Source organism: Cebus imitator, unplaced genomic scaffold (assembly GCF_001604975.1).
Source record: "Cebus imitator isolate Cc_AM_T3 unplaced genomic scaffold, Cebus_imitator-1.0 Scaffold279, whole genome shotgun sequence".
Lineage (NCBI taxonomy): Eukaryota > Metazoa > Chordata > Mammalia > Primates > Cebidae > Cebus > Cebus imitator.
In genome coordinates, this window is record NW_016107594.1 from 831,980 (window position 1) to 845,961 (window position 13,982).

Sequence of the window (13,982 nt, forward strand, 5' to 3'; positions counted from 1 at the left end):
CAGGTCAAATAAATGGAAATTTCACAGCTGAAATTGCTTTCTTTACTTTATATACTTTAACACTTTCTAGCACCTGGTAACCTTTTGTATCTAAAACTAACAATTATACAGTATTATCCACAATCTAAATGACCTAAAAATTGATACCTGGGGTATAAAATATTAATGTTTCTGGGTTTGGCAGAAACTAGTCTTTGGAGAGACAGGTGATAAATGTAATTGTGTCCTATACTTGCCAATCCTAGCCGGGGAGCTTAAACTAGATAGAATATATGCTTCTGCAAGGAATTGGCTTACTCAGCTGTATGCTGGGCTGTAGTTTCCAACAATTTTCTGCACAGCTGTGCTGAGTAAACGAATAAGCTAACAGTATGTCAGATTTCTCTTTACGAGTCTACTCCTCAAAATGACATGTGCACATATATGTGTATATTTGTATGTGTGTGTGCATTTGAATGAAATCAGAAGTACATTATTACAGTGGTCAGAATTGGTGTTGATATTGCACCAATTGCATGTTATACTTTTTACATGAAATAAATTTTGTTTTAATATTTGTATGATTAATTAGCACAAGACACCTCCCATATGAAAGGACATTGATTGCATATTGAAATTGGAGAACATCTGTTCATGCCTGCATTTTATGTTTTATGAATCTAGAACCTAAGCCAATTAAAGCAATGGATGTAGGGTGATGCAAAAGACAGGAACAGAGCAAGGGGGAGAAACAAGCTCTTCTTCCTTGTCCCCTTGGGTTTGCTTCTGCCCTGCATGCACCGCCCCATCCTTCTTCATTCACTTTGTCCGTGCTTAATGTTAATAAAATGTTAAAATCCTGACTACACAACAGCCAACTGTAGCTTCACTTAGGAGCTAAATTAGCTCTTGCAATATACTTTTACTACAGTAGCTGCGGAATTTACGGATATTCTGGTGCCAAATGCCTTTGTAAAACTTAAATCTGCCAATGGCGATGTTTTTGGCAGTGAAGGAATGTGGTTGTGGAGGTGGCTGAATTCTCTCTCCTCATCATCTCCTGTGGCTTATAATAACCATGGTTTAGGGTTAATGTCACCCCATTTATGAAGTGTGGGCTCTAGAAGAAAAATAGAAGCTGAACGTTTCTGGGAGATGTGTAGAATGATGTGTTAGTTAAATGAATCAGAAGAAAATTGTGACAAATTATTTCATCGTTGGTAGACAAATGGACCAAACACGCGTGGAGATTAACTTTTCCCCTGTCTACACTGAGGTGATTATTACCTAGTACTTCTGAAACATCGAGACGGGATTTCCATGAAATATCCAAAATCTCACATTTCATGATCCTATGCACACACACACACACATATATATGTTTAATTCACAAAGATATATGTATATATATATATATATATCTTTGTGAATTAAACTTCTAATAGAAATGCCTATTTCTTGAATATCTGTTATTTTGCAGGAGTCCTTTAGTAATTTTAGTCCTTTGCTAGGGCTGCCATAACAAACTGTGATAGGGTAGGCAGCTTAAAGAGCAGAAGTGTATTACCCGTGGTTCTGGAGCCTGGATGTCCACAGTGAAGGTGTCTGCAGGTTTGATTTGCCTGCAGCCTACCTCACTATCTTGTAGACAGCTGCCTTCTCACTGTGTCCCCACGTGCTCATGTTCCCCTTGCAGGAGCTTCTCTGATGACTAGAATTAGAATTGTTATTTCACAGAGAAGAAGCTGAAGTTCAGAAGGGCCAGTGACTTGCTCAGGCTCACATATTTATTTAGTAAATATCTGTGAGCCCCTACAGTGCACTTGGAACAATTTTAGTAGTTATAGATGTATCAGTGACAAGTAGGGAAAGCCCCTGCTCTTGCAGAGTCAGAAAATAGTAAATAACTAAATAACCACATGTAGTGATATCAGATGGTGATAAAAATTCTGAAGAAAAATATGGGAGATCGTGCATATACAGGGGATCCGGCTAGTTGGTTCTGATAAGGGGGGTTTGAGCTGAGATCCAGTGGAAGTAAGATATGCTGGTTGGCTTCTTGGTGATGGGCACTCCAGGCAGTGTCGATGGCAATGGGAAAGTCTAGGGGTGGGTCCCATGTGGGCAGAGGCTAGGGTGGCATAGCAAAGCAGGCTGAGGGACAAAGGCTGAGAACAGAGCTCAGAGAGGTAACAGGAGCCAGACCTGGGAAGCAACCTGTATAAGGGAAGGATTTCTACTTTTGCCTCTGATGATGTCGGGTATGATTGCAGAGTTTTACACGGACTTAGGTTTGAAAGAATCTCTGGAGATATAATGTGAAAAACACTTGGAAAATGATTTTCATCTGTTAGAGACAGCTGGTGGACAGGACAATGTTGGGATCTTTGGGGAGTCTTGGTGGGAGTGTGGGTACGTCCTGATGGTAGAGTTTGCAGGATTTGCTGGTGAGTGTGAACAGAAGATGCGCCAAGTTGGAATCCAACGTTTTAGTATGAGCAAATGGACAAATGCACCTGCCCAGCTCTATTTATGTTATCTTGCAGATAAGTGTCATCTGACATGTCTAGTCCCTTAGCCCTAGTTCACAGACTCATCACCACTTACCTGAGTAATGACACCAGTGCAGATGCCCTGCCTGTTGTCTTTCATCATTTTAGGATGCCATGAAGAATCTCTAAGAATTAGTTACTAAGGCATAACTCTTACATGTCAGTTGTTGCTCCATTCCAACTCACTTACTCTGAAAAAAAGGACTGGCATCACCGAGCTAAGATACAAGGCAAAGTCTTGTGCCCCAAGACTCAATTCTTGAGTCCTGCATGAAGCTTTTACACTGCGCCTCACTGGCAGTTGCTGGGGCAGGTTGGCAGGGATTAATGCTAAGGTTAGATTAAATAATGGATTTGGCTAGATTTGGTGGCTGATGCCTGTAATCCCAGCACTTTTGGAGGCAGGTGGATCACTGGAAGTCACATGTTTGAGACCAGCCTGGCCAAGCTGCTGAAACCCCATCTCTAAGAAAAGTACAAAAGTTAGCAGGAAACTGCTTGAACCTGGGAGGCGGAGGTTGTGGTGAGCTGAGATTGAGCCATCACTCTCTAGCCTGGTGCAGCAGAGCGAGACCCTGTCTCAACAACAACAATGATAATAGTAATGCATCGAAAGCAAATAACACAGCCCCATTTGTTTTTCACTAAAAGGAATGCTGAAGCATATCTTTTAGACACAGGATGTCTACTGCTTTGAATCTTTATGAGTGAAAATAGTATGTTTTCTAGCTGAATGCTCTTATTTTTAAACTTTAGTCCAAGTAAATGGTTTAAAAATTAAGTAAAAGGTATCTTTGCTCATTATATAAAAATCTGGAAAGAGCTTGAAGTTACTTGATAGCAGACTACTTAGGGAGGGATGCTAGGAAGGTCTTCAAATGCAAAATAGTAGCAGGTGCCCCAATACAGAGAGACGATGTGAAAGTGCAGTGAATTTGAAATGGAAGTGACAGTATATATTCTGAAGCCCTGTAAAGGTTGTTTCTATTAAATGACCATATATATATATATATATATATATATATATATATATACACACACACACACACATATCTAGAAAAATACTGGTCATATTTTTTAACAGGGAAATTAAAGATTAAGGAGATATATACATGCTTTTTATTCTACATTTTATTTATCATTTGAGTTTGTTTTTCCCCAAGTCTATATCATATCTGTACCTAAATAATGGGGTTAATTAAAACCAAAACAATAACTAGCGTTTATACATTAATGTAGAAAAATTATACTGTTTTGAGATTCCAAAGTTTCTAGTGGACACAAGTGCTAGTATTAAGTTGGAGAGAATTACATGGCCAAACACATAGATCTCACAAATACAGAAAATATTAAAGATAAAGAGTTCATGGCAGAGTCAGAGCAAAGTCTATTACACAAAATTATAGGTGTTTTATTACTTCCTTTAGTTAGAAACAAAAAAAAAAATTCATGCTTACCTCTGTGATACATCCATTTATTCATTTTATCCACAAGAAAAAATAAATGTAATAGCAGCCTCTTTCTTTACCCTGCAATTTAAATATTTTAGACTTGATAGGCTGGGCTGTCCTTTGGATTTATGATATGGCAGCCTCATGAATATCAGCACTGATATAATAAAATACGTTTTTTAATAAAAACAATTCAAAATAGAAAGTCCACTTTTAAAATGTGTATTTGTTTATTTATTTAGGGTGGTTTATGAGCTCTCACTTGTGTACTCATTAAATGTAACCTGGAAAGAATAAACTGCTAAAACTCTAATAGGAAAATAAAAATATAAATCTCTGGCTGGAAATGCATTAAATGTTCAGGGAAATAAAGGATCTATTTTGCATACTGAGCATAACAGAATGCCATTTTATAACTAGAAAATCCCAGATATGATACCTATGTTTCAGAATTTTAAACTTTTCATAGTTGATTTTGAAATGATTAATGGTAAAATCATAGGAAAGGTATATTTTAGTTTATTTGTACAAAATGCCACGTGTTAATTTAACTTCTTAGGAAATATCAGGTTAAAACAGGAATCATGTGACAAAGAACACGTGACCCAGTCAAAGACCACCAACTTGTGTCTGGAAATTAACCCTCAAGTTGGACTCTTGAGCCCCTATCCAGAACCAAAAGTGGGCTACGCTACAAAAAAATCATAAAACTGACATTGACCATGTTTTGTTCTCTGATAAAATCATGTTAATATTGTCCTTCCTTGTGTCTGCTGCTCAGGGAATAAACTATCAGAAAGACTTATAATGAGAGTCCAGTCTATCTTGTTAGGATTCACTTTAACATATTATTATCTTGGCTTTGATATGTCATATATTCAAATATGCTTGATAACAACCCAAACTATGTGAGTTATGTAGTAATTCAAGTTAGTCACTCATTCATTCCAGAAATTTTCACTGGATGTATTTGTGCAATGTAGACACCATGGTGGATGCAAAGATGATTTGATTTCATATTACAAAAAAAGAGATGGGATTTGCAGAGAGAAGAATTGGGTTCAAATCCCAGTTTTGTCTTTTGCTCGTTGGGGAAACTTGGGAAAAAAGTTTTCTTACTTGACCATAATAATCTTAATTTGACAAATGGAAACAATATGATAAATATGTCAAAAAGTTTGGGACAGACGCACTGGCTCATACCTGTAATCCCAGCACTTTTAGGAGGCTGAGGCAGGTGGATCACAAGTTCAGGGACCAGCCTAGGCAATATGGTGAAACCTCATCTCTACTAAAAATACAAAAATTAGCTGGACATGGTGACAGGCATTTGTAGTCCCAAGCTACTCGGGAGGCTGAGGCAGGAAAATCCCTTGAACCCAGGAGGCGGAGGCCGCAGTGGGCCGAGATCATGCCACTGCACTCCAGCCTGGGAAAAACAGAGTGAGACTCCATCTCAGGGGGAAAAAAAAAGTTTGAGTGATTTATAATATTATATTTATAGAAGTTCTTGTAGGTTTTACATTATGTTTACTATTAAACCTTTTATTGAAAATACCATATAGATAGGTTTTAGTTCAATAAAAATAGAACAGAAAACATTCAAATTCTTGAGGGAAAAATTCATTTTACATGAAGATAATTAGGATATTGAGATGAGATTATCTTACCAAGATGATACCAAACTGCAACTTTGTTATGGTCTCATAGATGAAAATAATACTTACATGATCAGAGCTCACAGTGGATCACGCATTTTTTCTAACAGATTATCAAATCCCTATTCAACATAGCATGTCTGGAGTTGTGTTTGTGAGCCTGGATGCTTGATTTGTGTTGTTAGAATCGTGAGGGCAGAAGCTTGTCTAGTTCATCACTTTTCCTCCTACGGTGATTGAGACTTCAAGCAAGCTGAGAAGTGACAGAGCACAAAAATGAGTTCTATGATAAAGCTTGCTTTAACTATCAAAGGATGATTCAGATCCAAGGTTGAAAGTAGCGTGCTAAGCTGCTTTCTTTCCCCCACAGAACCCAAACCAAAGAAACCTATACAGATAAGGTTTGTATACTGCCTATAATTTATGAGACAGTTACTTCTTCATCATCTTATTTGATTGTTATTGAAAACCCAGTATTGGAGTTATTATATTATTTTCGACCATTGGAACACTGAATCTTGGAGATGTATAATAGAATGACCTCCCTAAGGTGACTTGGTAAATTTCTTCATCATCCTGACTCATAGCCACTGATAGTCCCACTGAGTGTTTTCCATGGATAGGTATATCAGGAAAGAATGTGAAAGTGCAGGAAGCAATACAGAATAGAAGCGTAGCATATACATGTTTAAACTCTGTGAGGTCATCACAAGAAGCTTCATGTTACATTTTACATTTATTTTTAAGTTATGTGGGCACATTGTGTGTGTGTTTGTGTGTGTGTGTGTGTGTATAAATTGTGTGTGTGTATATATATATATCATATATATATATATAATATGGCCTACTATTTATATGGGATGCACGAGATGTTTTGACAGAGGCATGCAATGTGAAATAAACACATCATGGAGAATGGATATCCATTCCCTCCAACACTTATCCTTTGAGTTACAAACAATCCAGTTACACTCTTTAAGTTATTTTAAAATATACACTAACCCTTTAAGAAGTAACTGTTCATTATTGCCTTTGAGAATGAGGCGTGAATGAGACACGGGTGGAGGGGCAGAAGGAAGGACAGCTGTTTAACAAATGGACACTTGCACCTACTACTATGTAACTGTTGCAAGACAATGGTGGTGGTCATCTAAAACTAAAAAAAATTGATATTATATATTTTAAAATATTAACCCTAATTCCATGCTAGTATAATTGACATCCCTTTATTTCAAGTCATTTTTAAGACTGTTCACCTAAGTTTAAAAATCCTTGGAGTTACGCCTGAGTAGCAGCTTCCTATCTAGCCAAGGTGGATGCAGGAAACTATTACTGTACATACGCATGTGAGATTTCTGTGATGGAAAGTGGGTAATATGCATATATACCAAGACTAGGAACAAGAAGGAGATTCAAGGGAGTGAGAGACTCTTTTGAGGCTGAGAGAAGATGCCAGTTAAGACTTTAGCACGAGGAAAAACTTAATAAAGGAATTCTTCGAGCCATTTACTTGTGTAGCAGAAAACACTTATTCGGGTGACTTTGGAGTCTTTTAGTGGCCTCCCTTACACCCTCTGACAATCTGGGAGTGTGAGAACACAGAATGGGTATAACACGATGGTCTGTCATCTGAAGGTTTGCAGGTGCCCTCAGAGCAATTACTCAGACTGCACCATGTGAACTGTGGACAAGATGTGTTGCTTCTTATATTTGCATAGCTTCTCTCATGAGCTCTATCAATTTCTTTCATAGAAAACAAATTTAACATGTGCATTTAAAAACTGAGAGCATGTAAATTATTTGCCAGGAAATTTAAAATGATTCAAATTTTAAGATAGGAAGAAGACGTAAAAGCGATAATATCAAGTTACTAGAAGTTCTTATTGCTAAATGTCATTTGACCTTTAATTTCTAATTTTTCTGGAGTAAAACAGAATTTTGTAAAATACTGTGGTGTATATAAGCAAGCATAATCAGAAGTGCTAGGTAGAGATGGGGTGGGACAAGGATAGGTTATCCAACAAGAATCACTGATGTGTATTTATACATTTAATCATAGCACATTCAGTGTGAGCATCCTCTGCCGTTAGAATTGAAGGTACATTAAGAACAAAAACAGAAACAAAACAAAAAAGCACAGGCATGCACTACCTGACCTCTTCTAGAATGTACTCTCTGGTGGGATAACCTGCAAGGCAATGGGGAATCTCACTGGAGTGACTTCCTGGATCATGATTACAAAAGCTCAGGTGCTGTGGGTACAACTAAAGAGAGCAGTTTGTCCATGCTGGGGGATTCTGGAAAGGCTTTTTATAGGAAGGAAATAGCAAGATTGGAACTGAAGCAAATTTGGCTAAGGGAAGAGGGCAAGTATTCCAGACAGATGCAAGAGTACCTTCAAAAGGCTGGAGGTGGCTTCTTGCATGAAAGGTTCAATTCTGAGTGAATACAGTCGCTCGTGGGTGTTCTCCCAGATGGAGTAACGTTCTCTGGAACTTTTATAAAGTCCTCTTGCCATGATCTGTGAAAACAACATATAAGAAAAAACATGGCTGGTGGAGAAGAATAATCATTCAGAACAACAAGAAACACATTTTCTCTTAGGGTGAGTTAACATTCATATACATTCCTGTACACACACACACACACACACACACACACACACACACACCCATCACTTCTGTGGGTAATTAACATTTATTGGTTATCCTTCTATTACCTGAGTAAAATAAAATGTATTTTGGAAAATATTCGTTGCATGTTAATAAGCATCTCAATGTCTGTATTTACAGCATGAAGTATTTTAACAAGTGCATAGTGATTATGGTATCACAAACTTACATACAGAGAATACTGTGTTTTTAGGGGACAGTATAAAGACATTATCTTTAAAATGATCTTAAAAAACATAAACTCCCATTAACGTCATACATATTTTATGTTAAATAATGGTAATTTTTGAGATAGGAAGATTAAAACAGAATTTATAATGGAATTGGAATTATCCTGAGTACACCCTTGTAATATAAAATGTGTTTAGCACCCCGGCTCAGACTGACTGACCATAAAAGCTGCCTCTGGCTGGTGGATGAGGTTTCTGAGTGTGAGAGGGAAGGAACAAGTCACTTGAAATTGGCTGTTTCTGACTCTAGATCACCATAGATCGCCATTATAATTTCTTCCCTACTCCCCTCCCCTCCCCTCCCCTCCCCTTCTTTCCCCTCCCCTCCCCTCTCCTCCCCTCTCCTCCCCTCCCTTTTCCTCTCCTTTTTCTTTATTTCTTTTTTTGACAGAGTTTTGTTCTTGTTGCCCAGGCTGGAGTGCAATGGCACAGTCTCAGCTCACTGCAACCTCTGCCTCCTGGGTTCAAGCGATTCTCCTGCCTCAGCCTCCCAAGTGGCTGGGATTACAGGCATGCATCACCCATGCATGACTAATTTTTTGGATTTAGTGGATATGGAGTTTCATCATGTAGGTCAGGCTGGTCTTGAACTACTGACCTCAGGTGATCCACCTGCCTCAGCCTCCCAAAGTGCTGGGACTGCAGACGTGCACCAGCACGCATGACCCACCATCGTAATTTCTGAGAAGAGGTCCTCAGTAACTAAATCCTTGATTCCTGAGAAAAATTATCTTTTTGCAGACATATATTTTCCTTTCGAAAAATTATTTTATTAAACTCATTTTATTTCATGATATGACTGAATTCCCTAGATTTATACTGCCAGCATTTCCAATATGCATTTTCTCTCTAAACACTTTGTTATTGATATTCTAATTTTCCTATGTGTAGACTCAAGAAATCGACTTATCTTTAACTGACTTGAGTCACTCATTTCGGCCATTTATAAATATAATACTATCTAGAAAAAGTTTGAGTAGACTTGGGGGCGAAGGCCCTGGCCCGTTTGGTTCATTAGAGTAAGATTCTTAGAAAATACATTGACTCAACATTATAAATATTACAGATACAAGGTAGGAATTTTCCCGATAACCTACCTTGATTGATCTCAACATTGTCTTCTATTTGTCTTTTCATTTTATTTTCCACTACTGTCTTAGCTCTTTTGGGTTAGTGCAGCACAATACCTCCGGCTAATCTATGGAGAACATAAATGTATTTCTCATGGTTCTGGAAGCTGGGAAGTCCAAGATCAAGACACTGGCAGTTCTGGGCTGTGTTGCGGGCTGTTCTCTGCTTCCAAGAGAATACCTTGTAGCTGCCTCCTCTGTAGGGAAGGAATGTTCTGCCTTCACAGGGAAGAAGGTGAAAGGGCAAGAGGGGATGAACTCCAGGTCAAGCCCTTTTATAATGGGGGAGCCTACTGCACTCACAGGAGAGAAGCCAGCACAGCCTCATCACCTTTTCTATGTCCTCTTGTCAATACTTTCATGTGGGCAACACCCAGATTTTAGAGGGGACAGATTCACACTGACTATGTTTATTAGTGGTACAATGTATTAGAGCATGGATACCGAACCTTTTCATTTTATGGTACAGAGTGTTACTACATTTAGAGTGTTGGATATGGAATCATTTCTTTTCATGTCAATATTTTATGAATGATCTGGAGCTAATGCAAACTTTCCATTTCTAGCAAAATAATTGATAATATGCATTAAATAGCCATGGAATGGCTCATAGATGATGTATATTAAATCTCCGTTAATTTTTGTTACCGTATTGAAAATTTTGGTCATAGTTCTCATGAATCAAATTTATTAAATTATTTATTTATGCTAAATTTTAAGTACAAGCAAACTTTCATAGTAAGAAAGAATTGAACATTTACATCTAACCTGTGGTTCTAAATATATTCTAATTGGCAGAGCTATTTTTTTTTTCCCTTGGGCAGAGACTATTTCTGAATTATAGCTATGAGTAAATTACAAAGTGTTTTAATTTCAATTATGCTTTAATTTTACATTAGAGATTTTAACTATGTTTCTGTGCTAACTTTATAGAAGTAAGGCATGACATTTTACATAATCATGATTTTCTCTGTTAAACTATTGACTCACTGAAAGCAATGGCTCTGTTATATTCATCCCTGTATCTAAGCGGTTTATCTCTTGGTACATGTATTTTAGGTGCCCAAACAATTCAAGTCATAATAACAAAAGAAAAAGAAAATAAACCAAACATATACATACCCCCAGAACTTCAATACATTTTTAAATACTCAGTTATTTAAAATTACACAGGTAGGTGTATCTGTGTGTGGTGATTGTAAAAATGATATATATCTGCATATATGTACAAACACGTACATATTCACAAGTGTGTTTATATATAAATTATTTAACATTCCACATGCACATACCTGCACATATGTGCGGCAATTAATAGTGGGAAGTTCTTGGTGAAATTATGAAAATGTATCATTCAAATAAATTTATTTCACTGAAATATTGAGGTTGAGTAAAGAAAGAAAAGTAAAGATTTTATCAATCTGAAGTAACCTGATTCAGCTATCCATTTTCACCTGTGTGTCTTTTTAAAGCACAACTTCACAGTGCTTGCATGGACATTGGAAGTTGGCTTTTTTATGTTAATATCTCTGTCTTGTTTCTAATAAATACTTGAGCTGACATACACATCATGTAGTAAGTTAGAAAATGGGTAATGAGGTCAAGGAGGATTAGCGAAAGGAGAAGAGGAGGGTGTCCTGTAAGAATCAGCACAGAGGTCTGAGTCTGGGAGGAACGCCTACTTGTTGCCCTGAGATTTCCAGAAAAAGAGAGAAAAGAGAATGTACTCTGTGAGTTTTGAAGCTCATAAATACAAAAATAAGTCTGTCCCAGAAAGCCCATACGTTTCGTGCATGGAAGGGGCCTTGAGGGATGTCCTTGAGCCCTCAGGAGTCACGGGATTTCATTCAAAGGAAGAATTTTTCAGGGACAATTTTCTTTTTTCTTTTTGTTTTTTGAGCTGGAGTTTCTCTCTTGTTGCCCAGGCTGGAGTGCAATGGCATGATCTCGGCTCACCGCAACCTCTGCCTCCCAGGTAGAGATGGGGTTTCTCTGTGTTGGTCAAGCTGATCTTGAACTCCTGACCTCAGGTGATCCGCCCACTTCAGCCTCCCAAAGTGCTGGGATTACAGATGTGAGCCACCGCACTTGGCTGGGCAGTTTTTTTAACAGAATAAATGCTTTTATGTTTTTAGTAGTAACTTACATAAAATCAGAGAAATAGGAAAGACTTCAAATATCACAAAGTCTAGTGTTATTTTACAACTGACATTTCTGTCATTTCAACTGTGTTATCACACACAGTAGTAATACTCTCCTAAATAGATCTTAGCATATTTTCTGCATCGATTTCTGACTGTAAATGCCTTAAGAGCAGTGCCCTGTTCTGAAGTGTACCTAGCCTTCCATGCCCATCTCAAATGTTATAATCTTTGGAAATCTCTTCCTCCATCTGAACGACTGCCATACTCCGGTCCTTTCTTGCCGCCCTCTTCATATTCTGGCTTCCTTTGTTACTGGTTTTGAACCTGGCATCCTTGTTCTGTAGATAGTCACATTTTAGGGGCCCGACTGATACAGTTTTTCTCTATGTCCCCACGCAAATCTCATGTTGAATTGTAATCCCGGTGTTGGAAGTGGGGCCTGGTGGGAGGGTACTGGATCATGGGATGGTTTCTAATGGTTTGGCACCATCCCCTGCTGCTGTCTCATGATAGAGTTCTCAGGAGTTCTGGTTATTTTAAAGCCTGTAGCTCTTCCCCTTTCACTCTCTCTTCCTCCTGCTCCAGCTGAGTAGGACAAGCCAGCTTCCCCTTCACCTTCCACCGTGATTGTACGTTTCCTGCAGAACCGTGAGCCAATTAAACCTCTCTTCTTCAAAAATTACTCAGTCTCAGGTAGTTCTCTATAGCAATGTAAGAATGAACTAATGAACCGACTGAATCCTGTGCACCTGGGGAGGCCTAATGAAATGTCTCCCACCCTGTTGACATGATGCTGGTATCTGTCACCAGCAAAAAACTGTGATGTTGACAAAGGATACCTTTCTGTCATTTCTTGCAAAAGTAAAATATCCTCAGGGTCGGCCGGGCGCGGTGGCTCAAACCTGTAATCCCAGCACTTTGGGAGGCCGAGGCGGGTGGATCACGAGGTCAAAAGATCGAGACCATCCTGGTCAACATGGTGAAACCCCGTCTCTACTAAAAATACAAAAAAAAAATTAGCTGGGCATGGTGACGCGTGCCTGTAATCCCAGCTACTCAGGAGGCTGAGGCAGGAGAATTGCCTGAACCCAGGAGGCGGAGGTTGCGGTGAGCCGAGATCGCGCCATTGCACTCCAGCCTGGGTAACAAGAGCAAAACTCCATCCCAAAAAAAAAAAAAAAAAAAATATATATATATATATATATCCTCAGGGTTTCTGTTGAATGCATTATCTTGTTTTAATATTAATATGGTGAGGCCTAGTTTAGCATCTAGCTGTCACTTTGTTATAATATGAACCTTGATACCTATGTATTCTTTGCAGTATCACATGTGAAGGCCTTACACTTGGTTAAATGAAATCGTCTGTAAAGAAAATTCCTATACTTTTTATGTAAAGTATTTTTATTGGAGGTTATTACTACAGAGTTACCCAAGCAGGATGATCTGATATTTTCAACTTCTTACATTTATTGAGCAGGGCAATGTCACATGCATTTTCTCATTCTAAACTACTGCATTTAGTTTTCATATTTCAATGAGGAAGAAAGGAAACATACTTTTCAAGTTGAACAAAACCCTCTTCATTGATTTAACGTAAATACAGGCCGTATTTATATGTGTATATGTGTTCCAACACACTCTGAATCTACAACCATAATACTTTTTTCAAAGGGTTGTGCTATATTTAAAAGTTTCCCATAAACATTGTGCACAATATCTGCTGATGTTAAGAGCAGTTCTTAATGTGATATTACCCCATGTTCTTGTAATCCTAATGTGCAAAATTCTATTTAGTTTTATAATTGTGGTCACCTCTGGAGCTGCCTCAGAACGCTCCCATGGAGAGGACTCTACTTTCTTTTATAAAAACATTTTTATGCCCTGAGTTATCTTCCTGACTTCATCAGACGCCTGCTGAAGCACCACCTGTCTTTTTTGGCATCTGAACCTAATTTGAAGTGCTGGCTTTGCCTTCCCAGGGCAAATCTAGTGTATTCTATGAACAAGTGGCAACAGGTGTAAGGCGCTGGACCAGGGATGGGACTGGGGGAAGGGAAGATGTTCCTGTAGAAGAGATGACACTTGCAGTTTTATACTGACTCCCCATGAAGAGCCACTCCTGCCTGGCACCTATGCCTTGCTGAAGAGATCTAAGCAACTTTG

The 13,982-nt window shown here is 38.3% G+C and overlaps 1 protein-coding gene and 1 long non-coding RNA gene across 3 annotated transcripts in view; both read left to right on the forward strand.

Moving 5' to 3' along the window:
- Positions 1-13,982, forward strand: part of CSMD1 (CUB and Sushi multiple domains 1) — a 2,110,588-nt gene that overhangs the window by 64,780 nt on the left and 2,031,826 nt on the right. The window lies entirely within an intron of this gene.
- Positions 8,947-11,663, forward strand: LOC119467310. Its single transcript, XR_005195845.1, has 3 exons — positions 8,947-9,090; positions 10,090-10,091; positions 11,648-11,663. It is a non-coding gene; the product is annotated as an uncharacterized LOC119467310 (long non-coding RNA).